This window comes from Felis catus, chromosome B4, assembly GCF_018350175.1.
Source record: "Felis catus isolate Fca126 chromosome B4, F.catus_Fca126_mat1.0, whole genome shotgun sequence".
Lineage (NCBI taxonomy): Eukaryota > Metazoa > Chordata > Mammalia > Carnivora > Felidae > Felis > Felis catus.
Window position 1 is genome coordinate 120,709,500 of NC_058374.1, and position 20,285 is coordinate 120,729,784.

Consider the following 20,285-nt stretch of genomic DNA (forward strand, 5'->3'; position numbering starts at 1 on the left):
TCAAATCATTCTGAATACCCAAGAAATCAATCAGAGGTCTTAGAGAACAAAGTTGCAAGTCTACAAGCAGAAAAAATGACCCATGGAAGGTAGGCGTTGCAGAGAGTTGATTTGGGGGAGAAAAGTGCCACAGCCACAGCAGAGGAGACAGCCCAGATCGCAGAGAGAGGAGTGAGAGAGAATAAGAGAGAAAAAGCAAAAAAAATAAAAATAAAAAAGTGAAAACATGCACAGGGACCTGCACACGAAAACTGTTCCCCAAAACCATTGACTGGGAAAAAGGGGAGGGTTAAAATACTACCAATTTTTATAAACAGTCGAGCGCAGAGTATGAAGTTTGAGAAGTTAGTGCTGTTGCCAGGGTCACGCCTAACACTGCTTAGGGGAAAGAGGGTGGAGCCCTAGAAGCCGGCTAGGCAGTCTCAGGATCTCCTGAGGGCAGGAGAAGCAGCGGTTCCCCTGCTTAGAGTGCATTTGGTAGAGGTGATACAGCCTCTCCGCACTCAAAGGACCCTGCTGGCACCATCAAGCTACCCCATTTACTGGCATGAGAACAAAGACACAGGTTGAGAGCAGCAAACCCTGGCACTGGCTGTGTTTTACAAGTTACCATAAAATCCAAACACTGTGCTGTGGCACAACTGTTTTCTGGGATAGCCAGCACAGGATACATGGCCGCAAACCCTCCCCCAAAGGATCAGCGTGGGTCTGTTCCACTGGATTCAATGAAGTGTAGTTTTGAAACCCAGCCTCGCAGGAGATAAAATACAGGAGTGCTGACAGGTGGACAGCTCAAACAAAAGGTGAGGGCAGAAATCTGATGGAAGCCGGGGACACAGGGGGGCAATAATTTGTTCATCTGTGAAGGCTTCCTAGGGAGTGCCAGGCATGGGCTTCCGTATCTAAAGATGGTAGAGTGGGGCGAAGCAATATTTACCCTTCGTCAACCAGCAGTGGGGGGCCTCAGTGAGACAAAAACAGCACCACCGAATGAAGACCAGAACCACTTACACCAAGCTCTGCCCACCTGCACCCTGCAGACACCATCTCCACTTGGGCAAGTGCACCAGAGAATCAGAGCAGCAGGCCCCTTCCCTCAAATGACCAGCACAAGCCTCTCAGAGGCACCAAGCCTACTGATCATAGAGTGCTGCAAATTGTCAGCTCTTGGGGAAACTGGATCTAACTTCCTTTGAGTTTGTTTTATTTTTGTTTTTTGTTTTGTATACAGAAAGAGTAATTTTAATTTTAATTACTTTAAATTTTATTATCCTTTTTGGGTTTTTTTTTTCCTATCAAGCTTCTCTTAACAAGAAGACCAAAACACATCCAGGATCTACTTCCTTTATTCTTTTTTAATTTTTAAATTTATTTTATTTTTTATTTTATTTTTTTGACCTCCAAAATAACAAGATGGAGGAATTCACCACAAAAGAAAGAACAGGAAGAAATGGCAGCCAGAGATTTAATCAGTAGAAATGTAAGTAAGATGTCTGAACTAGAATAAAACAACAATTATAAGGATTCTAGCTGGGCTTGGAAAAAAGCATAGGAGACACTAGAGAATCCCTTACTGCAAACATAAAAAAACTAAAATCTAGTCAATTAAAAATGTTATAACTGAGATGCAAACTCGAATAGATGCCACAAGAACAAAGACGGATGAAGCAGAGGAATAAATCAGTGATAAAGATAAAACTATGGAAAATAATGAATCTGGAAATATGAGAGAAACAAAGGTAATAGATTACAAAGGTGAATTTAGAGAACTCAGCAACTTGTAAAACATAATTAATATTTGCATCATAAGAGTCCCAGAAAATGAAGAGAGAGAGAGAGAAAAAGGGGCAGAAGGTTTATTTGAACAAATTATAGCTGAAAACATCCATAATCTGGAGAAAGACAAAGACATCAAAATCCAAGAAGCACAGAGAACTACCATTAAATTCAATAAAAGCCAGCCAAGGCCAAGGCATATCATAGTCAAATTCATAAAATACAGAGAAGGAAGAAACCCTGACAGCAGCAAGGGAAAAATAAGTCCTTCACCTACAAACGAAGACAGATCAGGTCAGCAGATCTGTCCACAGAAACTCGGCAGGCCAGAAGAGAAAGGCAGGATATATTCAACTGCTGAATGGGAATAATATGCAGCCAAGAATACCTTATCCAACAAGGCATAGAAATCAGAATAGAAAGAGAGATAAAGAGTTTACCAGACAAACAACAAAAAAAAACCTAAAAGAGTTCATGACCACTAAACCAGCCCTGCAAGAAATATTAAAGGAGACTTTAAGGGGGACACTTTGAGTTGGGGGGGGAAAAAGACCAAAAGGAACAAAGATTAGAAAGGAACAGAGAACATCACCAGAACCAACTTTACAGGTAGCACAATAGCACTAAATTCATATCTTTAAATTATCACTCTGAATGTAAATGGGCTAAATGCTCCAATCAAAAAACACAGGGTGTCAGAATGGATTAAAAAACAAAAAAAACAGGGGCGCCTGGGTGGTGCAGTCGGTTAAGCGTCCGACTTCAGCCAGGTCACGATCTCGCGGTCCGGGAGTTCGAGCCCCGCGTCAGGCTCTGGGCTGATGGCTCAGAGCCTGGAGCCTGTTTCCAATTCTGTGTCTCCCTCTCTCTCTGCCCCTCCCCCGTTCATGCTCTGTCTCTCTCTGTCCCAAAAATAAATAAACGTTGAAAAAAAAATAAAAAACAAAAACAAAAAAAACCAAGATCCATCTATACACTGCCTACAAAACTCATTTATTTTTTTAACGTTTATTTATTTTTGAGAGAGAGAAAGACAGAGTGCAAGTGGGGGAGGGGCAAAGAGAGAAGGAGACAGAATCTGAAGCAGGCTCCAGGCTCCGAGCTGTCAGCATAGAGCCCAACGCGGGGCTCAAACTCATGGACTGAGAGATCATGGCCTGAGGTGAAGTCAGATGCTTAACTGACTGAGCCACCCAGGTGCCCCTACAAAACTCATTTTGGATCCAAAGACACCTGCAGATGGAAAGTGAGGGATGAAGAACCATCTATCATGATAATGGACATCAAAAGAAATCTGGAATAGCCATCTTATGTCAGAAAAATGAGATTTTAAACCAATGATTATAACAAGAGATGAAGAAGGGCATTACATCATAAATAAGGGGTCTATCCATCAAGAAGATCTAATGATTGTAAATATTTATGCCCCCAACTTGGAAGTACCCAAATATATAAATCAATTAATAACAAACATAAACTAACTCATTGTTAATAATACAATAATAGTAAGGGACTTTAATACCCCACTTATAGATCATCTAAGCAGAAAATCAACAAGGAAGCAATGGCTCTGAATGACACATTGGACTAGATGGACTTAACAGATATATTCAGAGCATTTCATCCTAAAGCAGAATATACATTCTTCTCAAATGCACATGGACCATTATCCAGAATATATCACATACTGTGTCACAAATCAGGTCTCAACACGTACAAAAAGATTGAGCTCATACCGTGCATATTTTCAGACCACAACACTATGAAACTTGAACTCAAGCACAAGAAAAAATTTGGAAAGACCATAAATACATGGAGATTAAAGAACATACTACTAAAGAATGAGCGGATTAACCAGGAAATTAAAAAAGAAATATAAAATAGATGGAAGCATATGAAAATGAAAACAAGATGGTCCAAAACCTTTGGGATGCAGCAAAGGCTGCTTCCCCCTAAGGGGAAAGTATATTGCAATATAGGCAAGAAAAGTCTCAAATACACAAACTGACCTTACACCTAAAGGAGCTAGAAAAGGAAAGCAAATAAAGCATAAAGCTAGCAGAAGAAGGGGAATAATAAAGATTAGAGCAGAAATAAATGATATAAAAACAAACAAACAAAAACAGTATAAGAGATCAACAAAACTAAGAGCTGGTTCTTCAAAAGAGTTAATAAAATTGGTAAACCCCTAGCCAGACTTATCAAAAAAGAGAAAGGACCCAAATAATTAAAACCATGAATGAAAGGGGAGATAACAACCAACACCACAGAAATATAGTTATTATAAGAGAACACTATGAAAAGTTATATGCCAACAAACTGGACAATCTGGAAGAAATGGACAAATTCCTAGACACTTAAACACTACCAAACTGAAACAGAAAGAAATAAAAACTTTGAACAGATAACCAGCAAAGAAACTGAGTCAATATTCAAAAATCTCCCAACAAACAAAAACCCTGGGACCGATGGCTTCCCAGGGGAATTGTGCCAGACATTTAAAGAAGAGTTAATACCTATTCTTCTCAAACTGTCTCAAAAAATAGAAATGGAAGGAAAACGTCCAAACTCATTCTACGAGATCAGCATTACCTTGATTCCAAAATCAGACAAAGAACCAACTAAAACAGAGAATTACAGGCCAATATCCCTGATGAACATGGATGCAAAAATTCTCAACAAGATACTAGCAAATCAAATTCAAAAGTACATTAAAAGTATTCACCAAAATCAAGTGGAATTTATTCCTGGGCTGCAGAGCTGGTTCAATATCTGCAAATCAATCAACGGATACACCACATTAATAAAAGAAAGGATAAGAACCATTGATCCTGTCAATAGATGGATAAAAAGATTCTGACAAAATACAGCATCCATTCTTGACAAAAACCATCAACAAAGTAGGGATAGATGGAACATACCTCAACATCATAAAGGCCACATATGAAAGAGCCACAGCTAATATCCTCAATGGGGAAAAACTGAGAGCCTTTCCTCTATGGTCAAAAACAAGACGAAGATGTCCACTCTCACCATTACTATTTATTATAGTACTGGAAGTCTTAGCCTCAGCAATCAGACAACTAAAAGAAATAAAAGGCATCCACAATGGCAAGGAAGAAGTCAAACTTTCACCATTTGCAGATGAAATGATACTCTATATGGAAAACTCAAAAAAATTGCTAGAATACATGAATTCAGCAAAGTCACAGTATATAAAATCAATGTACAGAAATCAGTTACATTTCTATACACCAATAACAAAGCAGCAGGAAAAGAAATCAAGGAATTGATCACATTTGCAAATGCACCAAAAACAATAAGATACCCTGCAATAAACCTAACCAAAAAGGTGAAAGACCTGTTACCTAAAAACTACAGAACACTCAGGAAAGAAATTAAAGAGGACACTAAGAAATGGAAAAACATTCCATGCTTATGAATTGGAAGAACAAACATTATTAAAATGTCTATACTACCCCAAACAATCTACACATTTAATACAGTCCTTATCAAAATACCACCAGCAGTTTTCACAGAGCCAGAACAAACAATCCTAAAATTTGTGTAGAACCAAAAAAGACCCTGAATAGCCAAAATGATCCTGAAAAAGAAAAACAAAACTGGAGGCTTCATGATTCCAGATTTCAAGCTATATTACAAAGCTGTAGCAATCAAGACAGTATGGTACTGCCACAGAAACAGACACACAGATCTATGGAACAGAACAGAAAACCCAGAAATGGACCCACGATTAACTATATGGTCAACTATTCTTCAACAAAGCAGGAAAGAATATCCAATGAAAAACAGACAGTCTCTTCAACAAATATTGTTGGGAAAACTGGACAGTGACACGCAGACAAATGAAACTGGACCACTTTCTTACACCATACACAAAAATAAATTCAAGGGGCACCTGGGTGGCTCAGTCAGTTAAGCATCCAACTTCCGCTCAGGTCATGATCTCACAGTTCCTGAGTTCGAATCCCATGTCAGGCTCTGTGCAGACAGCTCAGAGCCTGGAGCCTGATTCAGATTCTGTGTCTCCCTCTCTCTCTGCCCCTCCCCACTCATGTTCTCTCTCTCTCTCGAAAATAAACATTAAAAAAATTTTTTTAATAAAATAAAATAAATTCAAAATGGATTGAAGACCTAAATGTGAGCCAGGAAACCAATAAATCCTATAGAACACAGGCAGCAACCTCTTTGACATTGGCCACAGAAACTTCTTACTAGACAAGTGGCCAGAGGCAAAGGAAACAAAAGCAAAAATAAACTATTGGGACTTCATCAAGATAAAAAGTTTCTGCACAGTGAAGGAAACAATCAACAAAACTAAAAGGCAGCCTGCAGAATGGAAGAACATATTTGCAAATGACATAGCTGATAAAGGTTAGTATCCAAAATCTATAAAAACTTCAAACTCAAAACCCAAAAAAACCCAAATAATCCAGGGACAAATGGGCAGAAGACATGAATAGACACTTTCTAAAGAAAACATTGGAAAGATGCTCAACATCACTCATTATCAGGGAAATACAAATCAAAATCACAATGAGATACCACCTCACACCTGCCAGAATTGTTAACATTCACAGTACAAGAAACAACAGATATTGGTAAGGATGTGGAAAAAGGGGAACCCTCTTGCACTGTTGGTAGGAATGCAAACTGGTGTAGCCACTCTGGAAAACAGTATGAACATTCCTCAAAAAGCTAAAATAGAACTACACTATGACACAGCAATTACACTACTAGGTATTTACCAAAAAGGTACAAAAATACAGATTTGAAGGGGTACGTGCCTTTTAATGTTTACAGCAGCATTAATAACAACAGCCAGATAATGGCAAGAGCCCAAATGTCCATCAACTGCTGAATGGATAAAGAAGACATGGTGTGTGTGTGTGCGTGTGTATAATAGAACATTAGTCATCAAAAAGAATGAAATCTTGGGGCACATTGGTGGTTCAGTCGGTGGAGGGTCTGACTCTTGATTTTGGCTCAGGTCATGACCTCCCAGTTTGTACGATCATGATCCAAGTCAGGCTCTGCACTGATAATACAGAGATTGCTTGGGATTGTCTCTCTTCCAGCCATCTCTCTGCCCCTCCCCCCCTTCAAATAAATAAATAAACATTAAAAAAAAAAAAAAAAGAGGGGCGCCTGGGTGGCGCAGTCGGTCAAGCGTCCGACTTCAGCCAGGTCACGATCTCGTGGTCTGTGAGTTCCAGTCCCGCATCAGGCTCTGGGCTGATGGCTCAGAGCCTGGAGCCTGTTTCCGATTCTGTGTCTCCCTCTCTCTCTGCCCCTCCCCAGTTCATGCTCTGTCTCTCTCTGTCCCAAAAATAAATAAAAACGTTGAAAAAAAAAATTTAAAAAAAAAAAAAAATGAAATCTTGCCATTTCCAAGGATAGGAATGGAGCTAGAGTGTACTACTATGCAAAGCAAAATAAGTCAATCAGAGAAAGACAAATACCATACGATTTCACTCATATGTGGAATTTAAGAAACAAAGCAGATGAACATATGGGAAGGGGGAATAAAAGAAAAAAAGAGAGGGTAACAAACCATAAGAGACTCTTAAGAATTGAGAATAAACTGAGGGTTGATGGAGACAAGCAGGGGGGGATGGGCTAGATGGGTGATGGGTATTAAGGAGGGCACATGTTGTGATGAGCACTGGGTGTTATATATAAGTGATGAATCAGTGAATTCGACTCCTGAAACCAATATTGCACTATATATTAACCAACTAGAATGCAAATAAATATTTTTTAAAAATTTAACAAGAAATTAAATAATAAAATTAGTGTTTTGGAAAGGTATGTCTAGTAACATTGCCAAGTATGGAATAAAGAAGTATTAGACCAGAAGTATTACTCTTATTTACAAGAGTAATGCAAGAAATGCTGAGTTAAATCTGGGTCATAACAAAAGAGACATTCGAGTCTTACTGGTATCTACTTTGTGCCAATTAGTCTACTATGTACTAGATTCAGGATAAGGAAGATAAATCTATAAGTTATTTAAATAAAAAGGTATCATAAATGATTAAAATAAGAATATAAAGAGAAAAAAGGAATTAAGTTTGGTAGGTGACTTGAATAAACAATGTGGTGTAAATCATAACACCTCATCTTCAATAAACTAAGCACAAATCAGGCCAAAAAAGGTATGTTAAAGTGTAATCTAAGAAAAGCAAAGGGGGTGTGTGAGTGGCTCAGTTAGTTAAGCGTCTGACTCTTGACTTCAGCTCAAGTCACGATCTCAAGATTTATGAGTTGGAGGACGCCTGAGTCGCTCAGTCAGTTAAGCATCCGACTTTGGCTCTGGTTATCATCTCACGGTTTGTGAGCTTAAGCCCTGCATTGGGCTCTATGCTGACAGCTCAGAGCCTGGAGACTGCTTCAGATTCTGTGTCTCCCTCTTTCTCTGCCCCTCCCTGGCTTGTGCTCTCTCTCTCAAAAATAAATAAACATTAAAAAAAAATCTCTGCACTGACAGCATAGAGCCTTCTTGGGATTCTCTCTCTACCTCTGCCCTTCCTCTGCTCTCGCAGGCTCTCTCTCTCAAAATAAATAAACTTAAAAAAAATCATTATCAAAAAAAGCAAAGGACTACAGCTATGACTATACTTCAGTAACAAAGGTCCTAGGGGATTTACTAGAACTATATACAAAATCAGAACCATCTTTGAATGCCTTTATAAACAATATCCTTAACTATCAATATCCTAGAGATAATCACAAAGGTTTCCATAACAGTCTATCTAAGGTTAAAGCTTGACATCTTTCCCTTGGCAATTTTGGTTTAGATCCAGATACCTATATGATAGCATAGAATCAAGGTAAACAAGAATATTAGAAAACAATATTTAATTGATCATATCCATACAACTGCCAACATATGGCCAGTAAATTTATCAAATGTCACATTACTCCTAGGTAACTAGGTAATTCTGCTTATGGTTAATCTTTTTTTTAAGGATTTTTTTAATGTTTATTTACTTTTAAGAGAGAGAGAAGAGAGAACGAGTGGGGGAGGAGCAGAGAGAGAGACACAGAATCTGAAGTAGGCTCCAGGCTCTGAGCTGTCAGTACAAAGCCTGATGTAGGGCTCAAACTTGCGACCAGGAGATCATGGCTTGAGCCGAAGTTGGACACAACCGACTGAGCCACCCAGGAGCCCCAAGGATTTTTTGTTTATTTTTAAGTAATCTCTACACCTACCATGGGGCTCAAACTCACAACCCTGAGATCAAGAATCACGTGTTCCACTGACTGAGCCAGCCAGGAGCCTCAATCATGGTTAATCTCTAATTACTAATTTCTTACTAGACTTTTAGAATAGGTTCAAATTATTTCTGTGGATAAATTTCCCAGGCACTAAAAGTGTTCAATGATATGTTTCTAGGTTTTTCATTGAGTCCAACTTGAAAGAAATTCAGTGCCATTTCCATGTATCTGGTTTTACAACATACTTCCCCTGATAATAAATTTTTAAAATGGGTAGGTAAGAAGGGAAGGAATAAATGGGGTGACAAGCCCTTACATTCCTCAGAAATGAATTCTATTTTCACTGCTATTCCTGAGACTTACTTAAACCTGTTTGATAAAGATTACAATTAACATTAAGTACACAAAATAAACTCTTAAGTTCTTCAATAAGAAAAGTGATGAAAACATTCTCTTTATCAAAAGAGCCTTCATACCTCATTAATTACATTAGACTATGAAATCTCACCCATGAAAGACTACATCAAATGCTAATCACTATTTCCAAATAGCTAACTATAAGTTATAAAACTTTCTTTTAACAACAGAAAGATTTGGTTATAACTCTAAGTGCATTGCTAAACCTCATGTATTAGAAAAGACATTCTAAGAGAGGAATTGCATGAGCCTGCAGCTACACGGGGGGGGGGGGGGGAATCAGTATGACTAATACAGTAAGAATTAGAAAATACTCTCAAAGTATCTTTATGTGGGGCATAATAAGCGCTTGCATTTATAAAAAGAAAAAGAAACCCAAAATGATGGGGAATAGAGGTATTACCTGAGGGCAGGAAATTCAGACAAAAGGTCCCTATTCCTGGTGAAAGCAAGTAGTCAGTTGCCAGGGTTTCTTAGATTCCTTGATTAGGAAATTCACAGCACACCAATCTCCACCACAGCCAGCAGGGATCGCTGTAGGGAATGGGTACACAGGGGACATAGGAGGGAGCAAGTTTAAGGGAAGGAAGAGGAAAGGAATGATATGATAAAAATATTTAGCTGTGATGCACTTTTAGAAAATACAGTTGTATTTCACACTGGAATAATGCTACTGCTTAAATTCTAAGATAAATTAACCATTTATGATTTCCTTCATTCTCTCTACCACGGGTATTACTACTATTCTAATAAATATTTTTAAATTTTTTTATATTAAAAATATTAACAAAAATGAGATAGCTCTATTGTACAAAAGTTATACAAGACTGAACTGTATAATTAAACATCAAATGAAACCAATTAGGACAAGCACTCTAAAAGACAAGCGATTTACAAATTTATCCAAATTAGTTTAACTGCCAAAAAACCCACTTAAAATTGTAATCCTCAATCCATTTAATGGAGAATACCAAAGAGTAAAGTTAGCTATGAAAAGTAACCCACAAACCAAAGAGATATCTGGCAATAAATTATATCTATATATACTAAAAAGCAAATCAGAAAACTACCATATTTATCAGAAAAAAAGTTTTTACTTTAAATTTTTGGGGTGTGAGTCATCTGCCAAAAGTGTATTTGGGGCAACCTATGTATCCTGTGTATTCTATGAAGGCCAAAGTAATATAAATCTCTTCTCCAGTCAGCTGAAAATGTTTCTGAACAACTACTACATACAACAGTACTGTGGCAGATGCTAAAGGTACAACAGCGAATAAGAGAAGTATAATCACTGCCTTCAGAATTCAGTCTATCAGGGTGATTCTGCGCTTAAAGAGAGGACAATCTAGGGGGCACCTGCATGCTACTCCTGAGGTCAGCCCTTTGTTAGGCATGGAGTCTACTTTGAAAAAAGTAATAATAATTAATTAAAAATAAACAGAGATGACAATCTGTAGAACTAAAGGCATAAAACTTTTATTGTAATAAAACAATATATTTTAAGACCTAAAGGAGTTAAAAAATGAAAAAGACGAGGGAAGACTAGCCTAGTTAAAGCTGCCTGTGTAAGATGTACATGTAAAATGAAGCACAAGGGGTGACCTGTCAGGAAGGAATGTAGACAATCTGGCTGCAGTAAATAAGACAACAAAAGATGGGTGTCAAACAAAAAAGGGAGAAAAAGTATAGTATTGAAAAATAGTGGGAAAAAAATGCAGTCAAGTTTCTAAGGTCTAAAGTATCCTTAACTTCTCTAAATGATTGCTTTAAATATTCCCTTGGTATACATGCCACTGTCCAAGCAAACAGATTTAATAACTATCCATTTTATATCAGATATGCTGTTGTTTGTGTGCTTTTATTTCTTTATTTCTTTATAAGTTTCTCTGGACTTAGACCACCCCTGTCTGTCTGTATGTCTATATTTCTGTTAAAGTTGCATATAGTACTTTGTGCCTCTCTCTTAAGACTCACTTTTTACCTTGATTTCTATTTGCTCATCTACCATACTGTTTTCAGAAGGCATTTCTAGATTCTTAATTTTAATTATATATCTAATAGATCCTCTTTAAGTATTGGTAGAAAGAATAATCTAGATTCTTAATTTTAATTATATATCTAATAGATCCTCTTTAAGTATTGGTAGAAAGAATAATCTAGATTCTTAATTTTAATTATATATCTAATAGATCCTCTTTAAGTATTGGTAGAAAGAATAAATAAATGACTTATCAGTGGGAATAATTATACCTATAATCTTAAAAATAATATAAATCATATTTTATGATGCCCCTTTTTTATAATGTAGCTTATATATGAAGTTGCATCATAGCAGAAGAAAACTTAGGAACAGAAACTGAATTTAACATCTAACAGTACAGTTTTACCAAATTTAAAAATGACTGAATTTTTCTGGTATTTCTGAATTTTCTGGTAATTTTCTGGTATTTCTCTAAATATTAATTCCTAACAATAAAATTACAAAAACAAAAGGTTTACAAAGACATGACAGTAGAGGAAAACAACACTTGATGCTATGCTAGCAGTGGCAAAAAGAAGCCAGAGAGCTCTCTCTTAATGGTATTTTTGGGTAGAAAAGAGTACATAAACATATAGCTAAAATTAAGTCTTAAAGAATAGACTAATCTAGAGATTCAAAATTTATATATAACATTCATTTTGGCTTGGAGAAATCTCAAAATAAATCAACAGACAGACTAACAGTAAATCTAATGTCTGGAAAAAATAAACAATAATTATTATATCCTGAATCATATTTGCTGCAGCTCTCAATTTTGTTTTAATAACTTGGTCTTGATGTGATAACTGCTCATATTTCACTCATGGAAATACTCATGAAGTCTTCCACCTGTTACTTACGTTCATCTGAGCTCAGTCACTAATACCAACTGTTTAAATACCAATATTTAACAGAAATATCAAATTATTCATCCTAATATATGCAATATAATATGCAGACTATAGTACATATAGAACTCATAAGAGATCAACTTACTAAGGAAATGTTTAGATTGGAAACTGCAGTATTAAGGCAAAGTGTAATATTGCAAAAAGAAATATTGCAAAAAAATTATGCAAGTATAAAGAAATGGAGAAATTGTGCTTTCCCAATGTCACAGAATTGCCAAGTCAAAAGACTATGTTTCCCAAGCTTCAAAGGACTACAGAGTCAAAAAATTCCCAAATAATAAAAGAATCTCCTAAAGGATACTGCAACAGGATGGTGAAACACCACAAAATACTAAGATTGAAATTTTACAATAAATAAATGCTGAGAGGCGCCTGGGTGACTTCAGCTCAGGTCATGATCTCACGGTTCATGAGTTTGAGCCCTGCTTTGGGCTCTGCGCTGATAGCTCTGAGCCGATAGCTCTGAGCCTGGAGCCTGCTTCAAATTCTGTGTCTCCCTCTCTGTGTCCCCCTCCCCCGCTCAAGCTTTGTCTGTCTCTCTCTCAAAAAGGAATAAACATTAAAAAAATTATTTATTTAAAAATAAGTAAATAAATAAATGCTGAAAATTGAGTAAAAGAAAAGCAAACTGTTAGGTAGGAACATCAGCCTGAGCAGGCAGCATAGAACAATCAAATTCAAAGGCTACTGGATCAGTGACTTAACCAGTCAACACTACCCTGTCAAACCTTGGGCAAATCACAAATCTCAGCATTTTAATAATTTGTCTCAGGGAATGGAACAAATCCATTCTGATTCTAGAATGGTAATATTACAACATCCAATGGACCAGGCATCCACGTCCCCTTTCAACTAATGTTTGCAAATCAATCTCCTGAAACTAACTTTCGAAGAATATCTGGTTTTAGTGTGAAAGAAATGGGCACCTGCTCAGTACCTCTACATAGTGTGCTTAACAACAAAAAATACAACATAATAAAGTCTACCCCTTAAAATTCATTTCACAATTCACTTCGCTGTAATTATGCACGGTATGAATCAAAGCACAACCACACACAAAACACTTGGCATTGGTGCCGCTAGCCATGTAAACCATACTGATACCATGATGACTGCTCTGTGATCTGAAGCCTTCTTGATAATAGGCCCCACCCTCATTCTTTCCTTTTGTTTGACAGCACTCTTAAGTACATCCTTCAGATACACAACATTTTTTTTATCTGCTCTGGAAGTTTGACTATATCACATACCCATTCTCTCAAACAGTTTCCTCCCTGGTGGTCTCCTAGTATGTACTCCCCAGCCTCTAGAGCTATAAAAGCAGGTTTTACAGGAAGTGGGGGGTGGAGATCTACCCGCCTTGCAGCCACCCAAGACATGCTTCTGTCCATAAGTCCCCTTAATAAAACTATTTCCCATCAAGCTGAACTTGCGGTGTTTTTCTTGGTCTTATGGCTCCTTGGGTCTTTGAAGGTCATTCTGCATAAACTTCCATTTTACAGAAGAGCAGACTAAAATAAAATGTGTAGGCTTAAATCAGTTCACAAATAAAAGGGATCTCCATTCAGTTATCTAACAGGCATTCAAATTGATACATCCAAAACCAAACTCTTCAGCCCTCTACCATAAGTCTGCCCCTCCTGCAGTCTTCTACTTAGTTAACAGCAACTCCATCTTGTCAGTTGTTTATGTCATGACTGCTCTTTCTCTCTCAAGCCACATCTTATCTGTCAGAAAATCCTGTGGCTGGGGCGCCTGGGTGGCGCAGTCGGTTAAGTGTCCGACTTCAGCCAGGTCACGATCTCACGGTCCGTGAGTTCAAGCCCCGCGTCAGGCTCTGGGCTGATGGCTCAGAGCCTGGAGCCTGTTTCCAATTCTGTGTCTCCCTCTCTCTCTGCCCCTCCCCCGTTCATGCTCTGTCTCTCTCTGTCCCAAAAATAAATAAACGTTGAAAAAAAAAATTAAAAAAAAAAAAGAAAGAAAATCCTGTGGCTCTACCTTTGAAATACATCTAGAACCTTACTATATCTCAATAAGTCTACTGCATTGACCTGGGTCCAAGTCAAACCCTTTCTCACCTGGATAGTTAACACATTTACTTATTTTTAATGTTTATTTTTGAGAAAGAGAGACAAAGCAAGAGTGGGGCAGGGTCAGAGAGAGAGGGAAACAGAATCTGAGGCAGGTTCCAGGCTTTGAGCTGTAAGCACAGAGCCCGATGAGGGGCTCAAACCCACGAACCTTGAGATTATGACCTGAGCTGAAGTCGGATACTTAACCGACTGAGCCACCCAGGCACCCCTTGTTAACACTATTAATTGGACTCCTGCTTCTGCCCTTGTCCTCCTATTATTTATTTCCCACATAGCTGCAGAGTGATCCTTGGCTCAAAGCCTTCCAGCGGCTTCCAACCTCACTCAGGGTAAAAGCCAAAGTCATTACAAGGCCCCACAAGGTCTGGCCCTATTTCCTCTTTGACCTCATCTTCCTTCGCTCCTCACTCTACTTCACTCATGTTGGTGGCCTATATTTCAAAAGTGACACGCAAGCTTCCACATTTGGATCTTTGCAGTTGCTTCCACCACCTCTTTCATATCTTTTCTCAAATACCACCTTCTCAACTAGGACTTCTTGATCACCAGATTTAAAACTGCAAACTCCAGGCACCTAGGTGGCTCAGTCGGTAAGCGTCCGACTTTGGCTCAGGTCATGATCTCACACACGGTTCGTGAGTTCGAGCCCTGCATCGGGCTCTGTGTTGGCAGCAGCCTGCTTCAGATTCTGTGTCTGACTCTCTCTCTCTCTTCCCCTCTCACGTGCACACACACTCTCTCTCAAAAATAAATATTAAAAATAAATAAAATTGCAAACTCCATCCCTACCTCCCCGCACTTCCTATCCACTTTCCCTGTGTTATCTAAAAAAAAAAATTTAAGTTATTTATTTATTTATTTTGACAAAGAGACAGAATATGAGTGGGGGAGGGACAGAAAGAGGGGGCACAGAGGATCTGAAGTGGGCTCCACACTGACAGCAGAGCAGCTGATGCAGCACTCGAACACATGGAACTGTGAGATTATGACCTGATCTGACGTTGGAAGCTTAACTGACTAAACCACCTAAGGCACCCTCTGTTATTTTTTTTTTTAGACTGAACCACCCAGGCACCCCCCCCACCCCCCACTGTGTTATTTTTTGAAATAGCACTTGCCACAAACTGATACAATGTCCTTCACTTTTTTATTATCAGCCTCCTCTGATTAAAATGTAAACTCTACTGAGGGCAGGGATTCTTGCCACAGCAGTATGGACTAGTACCTGGTACAAAGTAGCACTTAGTAAATATTTGTTAAATAAACAACTGTTACATATCTATTGTCAAAATCAACAGTATTGGAGGTTATTTTTTTTTTTAAATACTGTCAACTTAAGTAACTAAAAATTACTTTTAAAAAAGTCACCAAACTGGGGCGCCTGGGTGGCTCAGTCGGTCAAGCGTCTGACTTCAGCTCAGGTCATGATCTCACAGTTTGTGAGTTTGAGCCCCGCATTGGGCTCTGTGCTGACAGCTCAGAGCCTAGAGCCTGCTTCAGATTCTGTGTCTCCCTCCCTCTGTTCCTCCCCCCACTCACACTCTGTCTCTGTCTCTCTCCAAAAATAAATAAAGATTAAAAAAATTTTTTTTAAATCAGAAATAAAAAAAAAAATCACCAAACTTACAAAGTAAATTTATTTCTAATCCTAAAAGGTAATAATTAACTCTGTTTTTTTCTCAGTTGACCAATCCAAGTAAATCAAACCTCGCAAATTTCATATGGCAGTAAAATTCTAGAAATCAGCTATATTTAGTGATCCTATACCCAGATAGGAATTGCTGAAGATTCCTAAGAGGTGAGACCGTGTCATACGCATCTTTGTATCTCCAATGCCTAGCATTCAAGGATCTGATAAACATAAACTCTCAAAATTATTTATTGAGTTTTGCCATAAAAGTGAACGATGTAATTACCCCATCAATAAGTATACAAAATTATCATTCGAAAAATAATATGATAGTCTAAATAATGTTGTGTTTCCTCTTAAGAATGTTTAATTCAGGAATGATTCCAGACCTAGCAGTAATCATCTCCAGTTATATGCACCTTAACTTCTCTTCAGCAATTCAGTTCCATGGCCTTAATGAATACCTTGCCCTAAACTAGGTCTAATCCTCCTCTAAAATTTTGAACTTTAATATGACACTTTCAGACAAAATCCCCAATCCTTCCAGTTCTCACATTTGTTTTCCTCAACTGCCCTCCCACCAGATAAAATTTCCAATCCTTTGATGGTTCTTTCCAGACTATCAGCTACTGCTTCCCCCTTTTCTCCCCCACATAGTTTAAGCTAGTCCACGAATACACTGTGAGGCACCCTAAACTCTCTATCACCTTGCCATTCAGTCACAAGATCTGGCAAGTGTTCGACTATTCCTAATCTCCCTAACAAATATTCCAAATATTCAACAATCTTCTCAAACCACTCTATTTGCTCCTTCCCCTTAGTTTAGGGAACATATCTTGTTGAGACTATCCAGTGGGTTCTCCTACCTAGATCCTTGGAACTGGCCTGGATCTAATCCCTTTCCAAGTATGGCCCATAAATTCTGCGGGTACTGATATCCTTCTAATACATTACTTTTCCACTTAAACAGAGACCCTCTACAGACTCTATATTTCCACCCCAGTTGACTGCTCCTGAACCCTGGATTGCAAAAACCAAACTGATAACCAAGCATTTTTAATGATCATGTCCCTCTTTTGTCCGGAATTCTTTATTAGCAGTCACCTCCTGGGATGAAGTTCAATTTCTTTTATATAGCAAATAAGACCCTCTGAAATCTAATTTAGTTCAGTGCCTATTAAAGACACCAAATGGAACTGCAAACCTGACTCAAAATAGGTCTCCCTATGACTGTATCTTTGCTTTATGACCCTTTATCTTTGTTACTGATCCACGGGCAAGTAGAAGTGGGCCAAACAAATTCTCTCCCCCAAGAATCTAAAACTTGACACGAAAGATCACAGATTAGGAGCTGTGAGAGGTGGAAGCAGTAGTTTTCAACTGAGAGAGATTTTACTCTCAGGAGACAATTGGCAATGCCTGGAGAATTTTTCATTGTCAAGGCTGTGAGTGCTACTGGCATCTGGTAGAGACCAGAGATGCTGTTAAACATCCTACAAAAATAGGGCAGCAATTCACAACAAAGAATTATCTTGTCCAATGAGGTTTTAGGAGCTGGTTAAGGTCCTGCCTTTGTGACCCATGCCAGAAGCTTTCTGTTACATTTCCCTTATTACCTAAGTTGGAGGTTTTTGCTGTTTGCAGACAAAATAACCTTAAGCAGCACAGTACCTCAGTTCAATCATCTGACACATTTGTATACTTCAAACCAGTTTCTCAACCTCAAAACTATTGACATTTGGGCCAAATAGTTATTTGTTGTGGGGACTGTGCTATGCACTACAGGATGTTTAACAGCATCCCTGGCCTCTACACCCCCCCAAAAAAAGTTGTGACAATAGGAAATGTCTCCAGACATTGCCAAATGTCCCTTAAGGGGCAAAATCACCTCTAATTGAAAACCACAGCTTTAAACTTTATACAAAGACTCCACCCATGTGTGGTCAAAGTCCGTCTTCCGAGCTCTCACGTCCGGTAAACCTTGTGTCCAGCACAAGTTGGTATAAGCCAAAGGGAAAGCATGGGGGGGGGGGGGGGGGGGAGAAGGGAAAAGGGAGCATTTTAAGTTTGTTTATTTTGAGAGAAAAAGAGAGCTCAAGCAGGGGAGGGGCAGAGAGAGGGAGAGAATCCCAAGCTCTCTCAGTGCAGAGCCCAGCCAGGGCTCAAACCCACAAATTCCAAGATCATGACCTGAGTCTAAACCAAGAAAAAGGTGGGGGGGGGGGGGGGGCGCCTGGGTGGCTCAGTCGGTTGAGTATCTGACTTCAGCTCAGGTCATGATCTAGGTTCGTGAGTTCAAGCCCCACATCAGGTTCTGTGCTGGTAGCTCAGAGCCTGGAGACTATTTCATATTCTGTGTCTTCGTCTCTCTGCCCCTGCCCTACTCATGCTCTCTCTCTCTCTCTCTCTCTCTCAAAAATAAGTAATGAAAAAAAATTTTTCTTTTTAAAAAAAAGAAGCTTAACTGACTGAGCCACCCAGGCACCCCAGGAGAAGGAGCATTTGTATCTGAATCTTCCCTACTCCTTTTCAGGTCCTGGCTTAAATATACTATTCTCCATCTTCCAGCTTCTATGTTCCTCCTCTTCTCCTTTGCTCTAGCATACAAGTACAAATGCCACATTAACAGATAATGAGGCCTTGAAAGGTAGCTTTTGTTCTTATTTCCTTTCTTATATTTGTTATAACTTTTCTTTAGAACTCTCCGTTCCCTTGGGGGAAAAATTCTCTCCTGGAAAAGACTCCAAAATATATTCTGTGCTTGTTATAGTATGAAAGATCACTGTAATTTCTCTTCAAAGACTTTTCCTGTTTCACTTCTCTTAAAATGTAACTAGTTCAACCCCCCCCTCCCCACATACTCCTTGCCCTCTCAGCCTTGCCCTTGTGCGAGCTCTCTCTCTCTTTCTCTCTCTGTTCAGTTTCAGATCAGTTCCAAGTACATAACCAATTTCATTAACAATGCAACACATGGTTGGTTTACAAACTAAACAATTAGGCAGGGACAAGTATACAGACTTACACTTCTCAAATAGTTTAGCATTTTCTTAAAGCACTTATTAATCTCTTAAGAATTTCTCCTCTAGGGGCGCCTGGGTGGCTCAGTCAGTTGAGCATCCAACTTCGGCTCAGGTCATGATCTGGCAGTGAGTTCGAGCCCCACAATGGGCTCTGTGCTGACAGCTCAGAGCCTGGAACCTGCTTCCAGATTCTGTGTCTCCCTCTCTCTTGGCCCCTCACCCACTCACGCTTCGTGTCTCTCTCTCAAAAATAAATAAATGTTAAAAAAAATTTTTTTTTTAGTAATTTCTCTTCTATACTTTTCTCATATACCAGAGTCTCAAGTTCCTATATCTGGGTAACACTTTTTTTTTTAAACATTATTTTACTTTTTAAGTTTATTTTTTGAGAGAGAGAACCTGTGTGCACAAGTGGGGGAGGGGCAGAGAGAGAGGAAGACAGAGGATCCAGAGCAGGCTCCCAGATGACACCAGAGAGCCCAATGCAGGGCTTGAACTCACAAACTGTGAGATCATGACCTGAGCACACCAACACTGGTTTTACTGTTAAAATTTCACCATACTTCAATCTCAAGGCTCAGAGTAAGTATTCTCTTTTTCCTGTTGGTTTCTATATAGTCTTTTTCCTTATTAGAAGACCCCATATAGAAAGGGTCATTTTCCTAGTCCTTCCTTTCCAGGACAACAAAGGCATATTTATTCAATGATTCAATTACCCAATGCGTCCTCAAACCACAAGGAAAGTGGTCATACTCAATACCTGTGATAATATTGGTGGCATATAGTCTTAGTTAAGAAAATGTGAGGGAAGTCAATGCTTTGGTGCCATTTATTTAAAAAAAAAAAGTTGTTGGGGCGCCTGGGTGGCGCAGTCGGTTAAGCGTCCGACTTCAGCCAGGTCACGATCTCGCGGTCCGGGAGTTCGAGCCCCGCGTCAGGCTCTGGGCTGATGGCTCAGAGCCTGGAGCCTGTTTCCGATTCTGTGTCTCCCTCTCTCTCTGCCCCTCCCTCATTCATGCTCTGTCTCTCTCTGTCCCAAAAATAAATAAACGTTGAAAAAAAAATTAAAAAAAAAAAAGTTGTTGAGTGCCTATGTTATGCTAGACTTAAACTCCCTGCCACCATGTAGTTTCACATTCAAGTGGAGAAGACAAAGACCAAGCATATATACGGGCA

The 20,285-nt window shown here is 38.8% G+C and overlaps 1 protein-coding gene across 2 annotated transcripts in view; it reads right to left on the reverse strand.

Annotated features, from left to right (window-relative positions):
* Positions 1-20,285, reverse strand: part of UHRF1BP1L (UHRF1 binding protein 1 like) — a 116,602-nt gene that overhangs the window by 93,486 nt on the left and 2,831 nt on the right. The window contains exon 2 of one of the 2 annotated variants that reach the window (XM_011284170.3): positions 9,839-9,969. The exons of the other annotated variant lie outside the window; for it this stretch is intronic. The gene's annotated coding sequence lies outside the window, so the exon portion shown is untranslated. The remainder of the gene's footprint in view (positions 1-9,838; positions 9,970-20,285) is intronic. 2 annotated transcript variants of the gene reach the window in all.